The following is a 14,156-nucleotide window of genomic DNA, read 5'->3' as shown; positions in this document are numbered from 1 at the left end:
AGATGAGCCCAAAGGAATTCATAGCAGTTTCCCCCCTCCTTTTGGCAATAGGCATTTCCTCCCATTACTTACAAAGGGTCACTTGTGATTCAGATTAATGACCATTGATTTATAATTATCATTGCTGACAAGCAGAACATTATAGTCAGCAAGATAGAGATGTCAGAAAAACAGGGCAAGTGCCATTTTCAGATGCATTAGTGAGATCATTAAAGCCAAGATGCAGACATCTTTAGTATCACTTCGCACAAGCGTAGGCATCACTTTGCACAATAACCAGGCCTCAATACAATTTTGGCTATTTAAATTCCAAGAAGGACATAAACTAGTTAGGTAAGGTGTAGCAGAGAGTGACAAAAATGATAAAGCGCTGATTTTTCAGGGTTAAAGGTGACCTTAACCATGCAAAGTTGAATATTTGATGGATAATTTAAAATATATAATTCTTGTGTCGTTTGCATCCTGAATAAAAGCTACATGGACAGGAATATCTTGGGTCACTGTGCACTGAAGGCAGATAAGAAATATGTGCCTTTTATAGAAGAACAATATATATCCATGAAAAGCACTGCAGAGAAATGTAGAATCCTCTAACTGCGTATACAGTTAGAAAATGTTGCAGGATAAAGAATGGCTTACATGATGATTGCTTTGAAAAGTCTATCCATAAGTTCAAAACTTGCATTGAGAAGCGCCCAAAGAATCTAATGAAAAGTGGAGATGAATGTAAAGACATTGTTCATGATCTTGCAATTCTCACTTTGCTCCAGAGTGCTGAAGCATAGACTTTCTTCTTTTTAAGTAGGAAAAAATGGAAAACATAATATCCTTGTTTGTTACAGATACCTGTCTGAATGAAAAGCCCATAGGGCTGACTGAGCATTTTATTCCTGTGGCAGTTGCTTCTTATCACTTAAGCTATCATAATTTACATCAGAAGTTTTTGCATGGGTTTTATGAGTACAAGCTGTAGAATTAAAGGTAGTCAAGTGCTGTTAAATTAAAGATGCGTCCTTTTCAAAAAAAATAAATAAATTGAGGGAGCATAATATCCTTGTTTATTGCAGATACCTGACTAAATGAAAAATGCATAGGGCTGACTGAGCATTTTGATCATAGATATTTCTGTAGCCGTTCATTTATTATGACTTCAATGACCATATTTTACATCAGAAGACATTTCTGTTGGGGTTTTATGAATACAAGCTGTAGAATTAAAGCTAGTCCTTGCTATTAAGTTAAAGATGGCTTTAAAAGAAAGTCAAGAAATATTTAGCCATCTCCAGAGACAAATAGCCGTGAAAGAACACTGTGCTTTAGGGCAACCCATTCCATTTCAATGCCCCATTATTTTCTCTTCGGGAGAAATAGAAAATGTGAAACTGGCCTGTAGTAATCTAGCAATCAGTCCCAAGTAAATGACTCTGTAATTGAGAAGGAATAATTTCCTGCAGAGGAACTGACAAATGGCTATACTGTTGGCTGTCCAGTGCAAGAGGGTACTTAGCACTGGAATACTTTCTCATGGAGCACAAATTCAATAAAAGGTGAGGTCCAGAAGACACAGTTCATACATTTTGAGAACGTCTAGAACAGAAATGGTTGCATCTCAAGCCAGGGGTGCCAATATAGCCCTGTTGGGCCCACAGAGTTGTCCCCAGGCCACACTCCTCACTGGTTCTAAGTCACACACTAACTGTTTTGTCCTGCCTGGCTGGAATGCATCCTTGAACTCTGGCAATGCCTCTTGCTTGTCTGGCTGGAGGATAAAGAGGAGCATGGGAGTGTCTGCAGAAACCTGCATGCAGTACAAAGCTCATATTTAGTCATTGCCCAACCCACTTTTCCCTCTGCCCGCTCCATCCACGTTATCTTAGAAAGGCTGTCCAGAACAGAAGGCTAAAAAAATTTCCATTCCTGATCTAGGAGGTGGTGAACAGAAAGGAAAAAATGAATTCCAATGAGAGAGTGAATAAAATCCTGACATATCAACTGTCAATGAGATTTTGGGTTGCTGTAGCAACCTCCCCTCCCCAATAATGGTTCACATGCCGCCAGCGTACCTTTGCAATCTACTGCACCAATGTGAACAAAAGTTGTGTACATCACTAGGTGTCATGGACTGGCAGGACTTTGGGGAGAAGGAAGAGGAGGAGGAAGATCCCAGTGAGGGGTGCAGCTGGGACTGTGGGTGGGGAAAGGAGAGGTTAGTGTAGGTAGTACTCATGGGGTGACAGAGGATGACAAGGGGACAGGAACCAGTGCACAGGAGGACGAGCAGTGGGACCCCTCGCCAGAGAGGCCCCTGTCCCCACAAACACAGCAGGTCCTGAGACATAGGGTATAGTGAGTGGGGCACTCCAGGAAGCAGAGGCAGCCCAGGGCCTGCAGCCCAGTTCACTGGCTGGCCAGGTGGGGAAGGAGGCATGTGATTCCTCAGCTGGGGCAAGCTGAGAGCAGGTGAGGGTCACATCCCTCATCTATCCATGATGCTGCAGTCGGCAGGCAGAGTATAAGAAGGTGGCAGAGCTGAGGTGCTGTGTCTGCTCAACTGCCCATGTTGAGGGAACTAGCCTTGGATATGCCTGGACCTCCACAGGTTTCTACTGTGGGTGTGACTCAGGACTGCAATCCTGACTTCGAACCTGGATTGGCCCTGAACCTTGTTTCCTGACTTTCGGCCTTCAAATTTGGATCTCAGACTGTGGACTTTATGGATGCTGATCGGCCCTTGGATTTGGTCTTGGCACACTGTCTGTCAGGATACTCAGAGTGGCATGGGAGCAATGATGGGAAGGGAATATCTCTTGATATTAAGTCTTAAGTCTTAGTTTTTATAGGAGCAGAAAAAAATGGCCTACCGACTTGGGAGAATTTGGAGCCAGGTGTGATTGGCAAAGTTCCTTGTGTATGATGTTTCCATCAGTATCCCTCTGGGGTCCATCTCTTGTCATTTGATGCTAACCAGAGGTATAATCTTGCAAGTGGGTCATTAAGACCCTATAAGACCTTATAAAATGGGCAAAATTCTCAAAACCTTATTCGTATAACCACTCTCTAAGGCACAGCTGGCTTTATGATGTTGATGTCCCTCTCAGATCTTCATGCCAAAGGAAGATTCATAACATCAGAAGCTGTAAAGAAAAATAATCAACCACACCACCACTACCACCACAAATCTGAGCGTCAGAAATAGATTTCATGCTTTCAAAACAGGCCAATACAATGCAAAAATTTGAGTTATGTATCGAAGCAGAGATCAGAGTAGAAGGTTCTGAGATTGGTTTGCAAATCATTTTCATTTAGCCAGCAATGTGTGAGAAACAATGACAGTTATCTTGAGCTGAAATCCTAGTTGCATTGCGGGTCGGGTCAAAATGATTGTAGTCATTTCCTTGACTCACGGGCAAAATGTTGCATACTGGAAAACAGTGAGGCTTTATTTTTGGCAGGTGGAAAGCAATTTCTATTTATATCAAGATGGAGAAAAACATTTTTGAGAAAGGAAGACCCAGCCAGATAAAACAGAGCCATTGTTTGCTGTTGACTTTAGTGCTTTTGTCTACACAATAGGGTACCCCCTCCGGGGCAGTTAAAAAAAGCTCACTATACTATAATGTATTTGGATGTTCATTGGGTACTCCTGTCAGGTGGAATGAAGCAGGTGGCTACAGCATACATGGATTTTTGGTATGGACACCATGGAATTGCCTCTCTAGTGAGGCTTGTTTGGCTGCTTCTCTATGGTCTTTTTGAGAATAGATGCAAACCTTTTTATTCACCCAGGCTGGCAATGTGTGCTTTGAATCCAGGCAGTAAACGGATTATGCTGACTCTGTTACAAGAAAAGTAGTGTGTGTGTGTGTGTGTGTGTGTGCGCGCGCGCGTTCATTACAGTCCTTTATTGCACTCTGTTTATCTTGCCTGTTCTATTTTATATATAAACTTGCGCGTCGAGGTCCCCAAGACAGCCCCCAAAGAAAACCACAATTGACACTTAATTTTTGTTTAAGGTTTTTGGCATAATTTTGGCCACAACTTTATTCAAATTACAGCAATGTGAGCTCTGACATTCGCACCCCCCGTGAAGTCAGGAAGGGTAAGTCACCTGGGGAGAGAGACGGGACTGGGAATCATGCCTCACCTCTCCCCAGAATGCTCCCAGGGGCTTGTGTGGCCCTAGCCCCTTGCCAGGGGGTTTTGGACAAAAGCATGGGGAGCCCCTGGGTTCCTTTAACGGGAAACCCTTGAAGCAGCAGCAGCAGCAGCATTTTGGAGGGGGAGGCACAGCCAAATCCATACCCCTCCACCAACCAAGACCAATGCCTAACCACAAACCTTACAAGTTGTGACTATTTGCTATGCAGTAGGCAAAAAAACAAGTGGCACACACTAATCAGCCAAATGGACAAAATTCCTACCGGGCCCCTGCCCCAAAGCAGACGACCCCATGACAGGCATAGCAAGGTCAAGCAAACAGCCTAAAATTAGGGAAGGGAGGGCGGGTGATCCGAAGCACGCAGCCAAAAGAGGAAGTTTGTCGCTTCGTGCATTGTATTTAACAAATAGGGCTGTCAATCAACAAATGGCAACATCTAGATTTCCCCAGTAACAGCCCGCCCTTGCTTAAAGGATGGCCAAACCATTTGCCTAGCAACAGTGAGGTGTCTCGTCAGCCCCGCCCACAACCCATGCTCTCCATGAGGGAGAACACGCCTTATTAACACTGTCTTCCTTTTAAACAGTGACATAGCATGCAGGGGACCACATGCAGGCAGTTGCCCCCGGTACAAAATTGTTAGGGGCACAAAATTTCAACACCCGGTGGTGCCTCAATACAGCTGCACCTTCCGTTGCTGGGCTCCATTGAAAACGGCTGCTCAATGCAAACCAGGAAGTGACCTCTCCAGACAATGGAACAACTCTTCTTCTCTTAGCTCTGCAGCTGTGATCTCCTGGGTGACACAGACGCCGTTAGGCAGTTGAATGTGCATGTGTACTCCATCCATTTCCCTCCCTCCCTCCCACCCACCCTCTGCACTGTTCCAGGTTCTGGCAACCCACCCTACGCCACTGCTTGTAAGCCACCCAGCGAATAATATTGATGGGCAGCTTTATAAATCCAATAAATAAATAAGACAATGTCCCAATTTTTTTTAAAAAAATAAGCACTATTAAAACTGAATATGATGTTTTCAAATGGAGTAGGATTGCTCCAAAGCAATGACAAAGAGGTGAGAAAATTGGCAGGACCATTGTCATACCAGAGGCTGCTTTTGGTTGGCATTCCTCTCAGTTTCAGGTTTGGGCCAGGGAGAATGTGTGGTTTGTGCGTGCACTGCTGTTCAAGAAACACTACTCAAAATCCCCTGTGGGCATACAATGCTAATTGAGTAGCTCTGTAGTTCCTGGCATTTTGTTTTTAACTTTAACTAACTTCTGCAGAGAGAGCTGCAGGAGGGACCTCCTTTGGAACATGGGATGAATTGGAAAATAAAACACTGCAATAACATTTGATTAAGGGGGGATTGAATTACCTGTACTGTTGTTTCGTGTGCTGAATCTGCTATCATTTAATGGAATGTATATGCAAGGTTACCAGAAACCACAGAAATGTTAGCCTTCTGTTTACATTAACTTTTATTTTAATTAGTAGAGATTGCAATAATGTAAGATTGCTCATGAACTCCAGGGTTTTTTTTTCATAAAAAAGCCCTTAAGTTTATTTATGTATCCTGCCACTGCTGCTTTGAGGTGTGTTGATTGACAATGTTCAGCTCCAGCTTTAAAACCAACCATCTGCTCTGTTTCTCTCTCTCCTTTTACCAGTCTGCCGGGATGTTTTCCCCTTCCAAACTCAGCCTGCCTGGCACACTTTCTAAAGGTGAAAAGAAAAGATGTTTGAATATGCTGAAGAGTCCTGCTTTTTATATTTTCTCTTTTGGGGAATGGCAAATGTTTGCTTCTCTGCATCTATCCTGGAAATAAGCAAATCACAATGGTTTTGCTCTTTGGCTCCTTTCAGTGCTATAGGATCTGAGCACCAACCCTTGAGATGCCATTATTCCACTAATAAAATAGATGTTTATTTACAGTATTGAGCCGTATGCATTTTGCAAAATGTCTCTCTAAAATTCCAGATGGTGAGCTGCAGATGGGAGAAGTAAATAAGGCACCGGTTTATGACAAACCAAATCCAATGGCTAGCAGTTCAGAACTGGAAAGACTTTGATGAAATATTTGTTTTTCGGCAAGCACTGTGTTTGTTCTCACTGGCAGATGTGGAAGTAACTTGAGACAAATGGTATTTCCATTCCAGACATATAGAAAGCCCTGTTTTTCAGCATCTTGATCTGAAAACAGAAAACTGACACAAAGGTTGGACATTATTGAAATACACCCTATATAGGGCTGCCCCTGTAGCTGGCCCAGAAGCTGTAACCACTGCATAGTGCAGTAGTTCAATTGGGGCAGAATATTATCAGCGCTGAAATAACTGCTGGTTATTAGCTACTGGCTGAAATTAGCTACTGGTGCACAAAGCCCTACGCACCTTGAGATCAGGATACCTAAATCATTGTCTCACACCTTATATAACCAAATGTTTACTAAGCTGGAGATGACCTCCTACAGATACCAACTCTTCTGGAAGTCTGTTCCATATGATGTAGGAATTAGGACTTTACAAATCAGAGGGGAGGGAGGAGAGATGAGTTTTCCACTTTAATTTCAATCTTGAGCAAAATGAGTGTCTAAAGGTAGACACAATATTCAAAAAGGACATGTGCTTTTATGCACGCAATCACGGGGCAGGTGCTGAACAAGTTGTTTTGTGGGGATGACACACTAAGGCAAACTATGGCTTAGCTCAATGTGGTGCAGCAAAACAACCAGGCAGGAGCAAAGAGGCTGTGGTCCCCTTTCCTGGAGCCTGCAGACGTTCACCTTGGCTTAGCATGAGGCACAAACCAAGTCCTAGTTATAAATTCTGCATGTTTGCTTTCCAGAGCTGAACATAGAATTTTCAAATTACGAACCCAGATAAGACAGTGTAAGAACAGAAGAAGAGATCTGCTATATCACATCAAGAGTCCAGCATCCTGGTCTCACAATGTCCAACCAGATGCCTACAGGTGGAGTACAGGGTCAGGTTTAAGGTGCTGGTTTTGACCTTTAAAGCCCTATGTGGCCTACACGTACCTACAGGACTGCTTCTCCTGGTATGCCCCACGGAGGACCTTAAGGTCCACAAATAACAACACTTTGGAGGTCCTGAGCCTCAAGGAGGTTAGATTGGCTTCAACTAGGGCCAGGGCCTTTTCAGCACTGGCCCCGATGTGGTGGAATGCTCTGTCACAAGAGACTAGGGCCCTGCGGGACTTGACATCTTTCCACAGGGCCTGCAAGTCAGAGCTGTTCTGCCTGGCCTTTGGACTCGGTCTGACCCTTATGTTTCCCTCCCCTTATGGTCTTGATTTATCAGCTACTTTGAAAAGAGGCTGCATTTAAAATTGCATTTTAACCTGTATTTTAAAATGTTTCCCCCCCTTTTTTGCCCTATTATGTTTTTACTGTGATTTTATTGGTGTTAGCCATCCTGAGCCCGGCTCTGGCTGGGTAGGGCAGGGTATAAATAAAAATTATTATTATTATTATTATTATTATTATTATTATTATTATTATTACTACTACTACTACTACTACTATGTAGAACATGAACTCAACAGCACTTACCACTTGAGGAGCTGAGCAAGTAGCAATCAGACACCACAAGAAAGGTTGAAGCTATTGTGTTTCCTACTGTTTTTAATCGGGTCCTTGTGGTCACTCACCTAGCCTGTGTGCTGCAGCATGTAGTTCTGCTTCCCAGGAAGGACATGGATGGTGGCACACTGATGTTAACTTCTCCGACTGCATGTGCATGAAAGACAAAAGGTGCTATCTTCAGCATGCAACATGTCGACTGAATATGCAGTGTGGAGCAGTGCCATTGCCTCTTGAGACTTGACTCTGATTCTATGACTACGACTGAAATGGCGTCTCCCTGTCACCTAGTTAAATCACTCTTGCTTAGCGGTATATAGATGGGCTTCAGCTGCTGAAATGCAACAGCTGAATAATCTTGCCAAAAGGCTTATTTCCTTTTCTCATACCCTTTTGGAAATTGTTAACATTCTTATACTACGGAAAAACCATTTATATCTGAGATTTGCAAAGATGCCCCAGGGCTTGTCAGCCCAATAGCCATTCATTTAATGAAAGCCTCTGAACAGATCCTACATCTCATTTTATTGGAAGCCAGATGCACAGAGCCCATAAGCAGCTTTTAAAAAATCAAATTTCTGTCATTATTATTATTATATTTTACTTGTGGTGTATTGATGTGGAAGGCTCTCTTTTCCAAGTCATGATATGAAAAAACATTTCCCCCCCAACGCGGTGGAGGCTGGTTTATTAGGACAAATGGGGCACTGTCCCACCAAACACAGTCTCCATTCCTCCAAGCCCACCAGCTTTCTTACTTCCAGCCAGTCTAGAGGATGTCTGTTGTCTTTGTCCATGGAGTTTTCTTGGCAGGGATACTGGAGTGGCTTGCCGGTTCCTGCTCCAGGAAACATGAGTTTCTACCAAACATGAGTCTGACCAAACTGCGGGAGGCAGTGGAAGACAGCAGTGCCTGGCATGCTCTGGTCCATGGGGTCACGAAGAGTCGGACATGACTAAATGACTAAACAACAACAACAACAGAGGATGTCTGTTTCCTCCTCCTTAATGACAGTTTTGTCCTTGTAGCATGGAGGAGGATGCACACAAAAGTGGAATCAATTGGCTCCTTCTGTCATTGGTGCTGGCTCCATCTACTGTTGACCTCCTCACCTTCTGCCATACCAGTCTCAAAGAGCACCATCCACCCCACTGCCCCTATCACTAGTCATCAACTGGAGTTTTAATTCATTAGAAAACCAGTTCCTGAATAAAGCAAGCACTTAACAGTTTCTAAGAATAGTGGGCAAAACCAGAAATAATGTGAATCTTTCTACCCACACAGAACTCATTTTTTTAAAAAAGCTCACAGCTCATCTGTTGATTACAAGAACTTACTGACTCAACATTATTTCATAATATTCAATCATAACTCTTCCGGGCTCGTATGGGAATTAAACACAATATTTGTGTGTCCAAAAGCTGTTATACATTGCCTAGAGCAAAGCAGAATAAAACCAAATATTGAAAAATAACGCAGTATGGCCAAGTGGCAGCACATTTGTAGACTGCCAAATTCAGCGTAAGCCTGAGATGGTGAAAAACAAAACAAAACAAAAAATCAATTTATTTCAGTGCATTATATGGCGAAGCAAAACCTGTTTTATCAAAGTGTCATGGAATGTTCCTTACTGAGTAATAGGGCAGCTTGCTATGTCCCTTGTGTGCTTGAATACCCATATAGGAGTCTTCAGGAGATGTGCTCAATACAATATTATTTCACCCTTGGCTTTCACATCCCAGGGTTATAGTTTCTGAGTCTTGAGGTTCCTTGGAGAGTAGACTGGGATCAGATCCACCAAAGAGGTGAGGAAAGCTCACTAGATATACAGTAGTCTGGGTAAAACAGACAGAGCTGGGGCAGCCAAAGGAAAAGGCGGAAACAGACCAAGGAACTTTCTCTCAGAGGAATTACTCCATGGCTGAGAGAGCTGTACTGGTTACTGATTTGCTTCCAGTCAGGTTCAAGCCTTAAACAACCTGGAGCCAAAGTAACTTAAAGACTGCCTGATCTCTTATGCTCCACCTCAGTCACAGAGATGGGGCACTTGGTGGCTGCCCAAACCACTGCAGTTATATCGGCCTTCACTAGGGACTCATCCTTTAGTGTAGCAGGCACTGCTCTGTGGATCTCCTGGCCGGTAGAGGTTCAAGAGGAATCATCCATGCCTTCTTATAGACAGGCTTCTTTTAGCCAACCAGTATTGCTGGATGCTCTTATGACATTTTTAAATAACAACAGAATGTAGAGTCCAACCTCCTCCATTGCAGACATCAGAATTAAATAATTCCTGACAGGTGGTAATCCAATATCTGTTTAAAAACATTCAATGAAGAAGAGTCCATTCCATTGTCAAACAGCTCTTATTGCCAGAAAGTTCATCCTAACATTTAACTGGAATCTCCTTTCTTGCAATTTGAATCCATTTGTTCAGGTCCTACCCTCTGGAGCAGTAGAAATCAAGCTTGCTCCAACTTCCAACAGCCCTTCAAATATTAAGAGATTGCTATCATATCACCTATAGGGATGCGGGTGGCGCTGTGGGTTAAACCACAGAGCCTAGGACTTGCTGATCAGAAGGTCGGCGGTTCAAATCCCTGTGACGGGGTGAGCTCTCGTTGCTTGGTTCCTGCTCCTGCCAACCTAGCAGTTTGAAAGCACATCAAAGTGCAAGTAGATAAATAGGTACCGCTCTGGCCGGAAGGTATACGGCATTTCCGTGCACTGCTCTGGTTCACTAGAAGCGGCTTAGTCATGCTGGCCACATGGCCCGGAAGCTGTACACCGGCTCCCTTGGCCAATAAAGAGAGATGAGCGCCACAACCCCAGAGTCGGCCACGACTGGACCTCATGGTCAGGGGTCCCTTTACCTTTACCTTTATCATATCACCTCTTCGTGTTCACCTCCAGGATAAGCATACCCAGCTCACTCAACCACCCTCATCTTCTCCCCCAGGCTAAACATACCCAGCTCCTTCAATCGCTCCTCATAAATATTAGATTCCAGGCACTTTATCATCTTGATCACCCTCCTCTGCACATGTTCCATCTTGTCAATATCCTTCTTAAACTGCAGTGCCCAGAACTAGACACAGGACTCCAGGTGAGGACTGACCAAAGCCGAATAGAGTGCAACTATTACTTCCTTTGATCTGGACAAGATACTTCTGTTGATTCAGGCTAGAACTTATTTGGTGTTTTTTGCTGCTGCACCAGACAGTTGACTCATGTTAGGCTTGTGGTCTACTTTGAACTCTAGAGCCTTTTCACATGTACTGCTAGCAAGCCAAGTGTCCAGCATCCCATATTTTTCATCTAATTATTCCTACGTAAGTGTGGAACTTCGTTTGTCCCTGTTGAAATTCATTTTGTTAGTTTTGGTCCAGTTCTCCAATCTATTATGGTCATCTTAAATCCTGATTCTGTCTTCCGACATATTAGCTGCTCCTCTCTAGTTGGTGTCATCTGTAACTTGATGTGTATCCCCTCTATTCCTTCATCCAAGTCCTTTATAAAGATGTTGAACAACACTGGGTCCACAACACAACCCTGCAGGAACCAGGACCAAATCCTTGCATACCTGCTTAGTCTGTTGTCCCAGGATTAACTGTTGATGGGCAACTTAAGGTCCCCAGCCCTCTCTTATGGTTCTTTAAGTTTAAAGTGACTTGGACCAGACTGACCTTCAAGTCGAGGAATATTTGGCAGTGTAGAAGTGACTTGTGGCACTTCCACTCTTGGGAGATGTCTGCCTCTCCTTGTTGTAGAGCCAATTCTTCTGAATTTCAACCATTTTCCTTTCCTTTGCACCTGTTCAATATGCAAAATAATTCTGTACATCATATTTTAATTAGAAATCCTATCTGTCTCTTAAGTACAGCTTCAGAAATTGCTAATTTCAGCTCATGGGAATATTTTGGTTTGCTAAGTGACAAAAGTGTTCACTTGCATTAAATAAACAACAGTTGGGACATTCTACCTAATGAACTGCAAATGAAGTGCAGTCAGTGTGAGTTTCTGGTCACAGGTTAGTAACCTCTGTATGTTTGCTTTGGGTTAAGTGACATCCATTATTCTGTCTGAACTCATTCCCTTCAGGATGAAGTTTCCAAATAATCTATTCCTTAACTGAAACCAGCCACAAGGTTCTTTGCTGAAGGGGGAAATACTGTCAAGGAAAAAGGGACCCATCCATATTAAACCGGTGAAATTTAGCAGGATTGTAGTACACTAGTCATGCCTTCTCTTGGCACATTCCAAATCTGGTTACCGATCAGTCTCTCCTCTACAGAAGTGTTAGGAGAGTACAGAGAACTTTGTGAAGGAACTGCTATTTGTCATATAAGGAACTAAGAAGAAATGGGAGAAGGTGTTAGCTAAGACAACAAGGTAAATTTAAAGTGCTATGGTACCAACTTTAAACAGTCATGGCTTACCCAAAAGAATTCTGGAAACTCTAGTTTGTTAAAGGTGCTGACAGGCTCCTAAGGTAAAGGTAAAGGGACCCCTGACCATTAGGTCCAGTCGTGACCAACTCTGGGGTTGCGGCGCTCATCTCGCTTTATTGGCCAAGGGAGCCGGTGTACAGCTTCCGGGTCATGTGGCCAGCATGACTAAGCCGCTTCTGGCAAACCAGAGCAGCACACGGAAACACCGTTTACCTTCCTGCCGGAGCGGCACCTATTTATCTACTTGCACTTTGACATGCTTTCAAACTGCTAGGTTGGCAGGAGCAGGGACTGAGCAACGGGAGCTCACCCCATCACGGGGATTTGAACCGCCAACCTTCTGATAGGTAAGCCCTAGGCTCTGTGGTTTAACCCACAGCGCCACCCGCATCCCTGACAGGCTCCTAGTCCCCTCTAATTTCCAGCATTCCCTGTGAAGAGGGATTGGTGGTTACTCTCAGCAACCTGAACAAATTATAGCTCCCAGATTATTTGGGGGAAGCCATGACTGGTTAAAGTATTTCAGAGCACTTTAAATGCATTAAGTGAATGTCGCCTTGTTGGCATCTGTCTGTCTCAAGAGATAATGGACTGCACCTCCAGCGGCAAAGCCAAACCACAGTGTCCATTGTGGCTACAGAGACTGGTAACTTGTAACTGCTGTTTCCTGTGTTATTTTTGCTGCATTAGCAACACCAAAGTGATGTCTCTGGGGTGCAAGTCTGGGCAGTGTGTATGGAGTTCCTGGGCTGCCTAGACAACAAGACCCCCTCTCAGCCTCACTGATGTAGTCCAAAGAAAAGCAGAGCAATACATTTGGCACTAGCTTGGCTGCAAGAGTTGCCAGAAGGAGGCGTACAAGATGCCATCCCACTGTCTTAGGGACTCCACTCTGGATTTGTGTAGGGCAGGCATGGCCAAACTTGGCCCTCCAGCTGTTTTGGGACTACAACTCCCATCATCCCTACCTAACAGGACCAGTGATCAGGAATGATGGGAATTGTAGTCCCAAAACAGCTGGAGGGCCAAGTTTGGCCATGCCTGATGTAGGGTTTACTCCTTAGCCTTTTCTTCTCCTGAAGGTGTCCTACAAGGCAGTTGGTATGGGTTTTTCCTCAGAGTTTACTCCCAAATCCTTTCTCACAAATGAGCATGGCTGTAAGGCAGCAGATGTTTAGGATCAGAGTTATTCTTCTGCAGAATGTGGCCCACTAATTACATATTACTTTCCTCTCCCAGACTTTTTGACTTAACGAAAATCTACTTAGGGAATCCTCTTGCATTCTGCACCACCTATTTAGAAAGCCATGCTGTGCTAGCTAGACCACTGCCTTGGTGATACAAGCATGATGTGTATTGGGAGAGCAGACCTACACACTATTAGTCAAGTGGCTGCAGAAAACCTATGTCAGAACAAACTGTATAAGCACAGGACTCTCTCTGTGCAATCCAGACACCAACTTTTCAGGGTTCCAGATTGCCTTATACAAGTGGTGGGGAAGCTCCCAGATCTCCCCATCCAGATAACAAGTCACGACTAAGTCATGAAATACGATGTTCACGATCAGAGTCCGTGTGCCTCTGAACAACTTTGGTTGAGGAACAGCAGCAGGAGACGCTTGTTGCCTTCAGATCTTGCATGTGGGCTTTCCAAGGATATCTGCTTGGTCAGATACTGTAGGAAACTAGAGACCCAGAATGGCTGGGGTGGTGAGGTGCTCCTGCCCTCCTAACAGCAAATCATAGGCACTCGCCAGGATGGGATAGGTCAATGGGGTGGTGAGGACAGAGGCATGTGAGTCAAAGCATGGGATAGCCCTGACCTTGATATCACCTTGACTCAACCCAGCACCATCCTGGTAAGTGATGCAATGGTGCTGCTATCACGAAGACAGTAGCATCACACAACCCACATTCCAAACTGATGCTCCTGCCAGAAGCTG

Source organism: Podarcis raffonei, chromosome 5 (genome assembly GCF_027172205.1).
Source record: "Podarcis raffonei isolate rPodRaf1 chromosome 5, rPodRaf1.pri, whole genome shotgun sequence".
Classification (NCBI taxonomy): domain Eukaryota; kingdom Metazoa; phylum Chordata; class Lepidosauria; order Squamata; family Lacertidae; genus Podarcis; species Podarcis raffonei.
The sequence above is the reverse complement of the archived record's forward strand: the minus strand, read 5'-3'. Positions refer to the sequence as shown.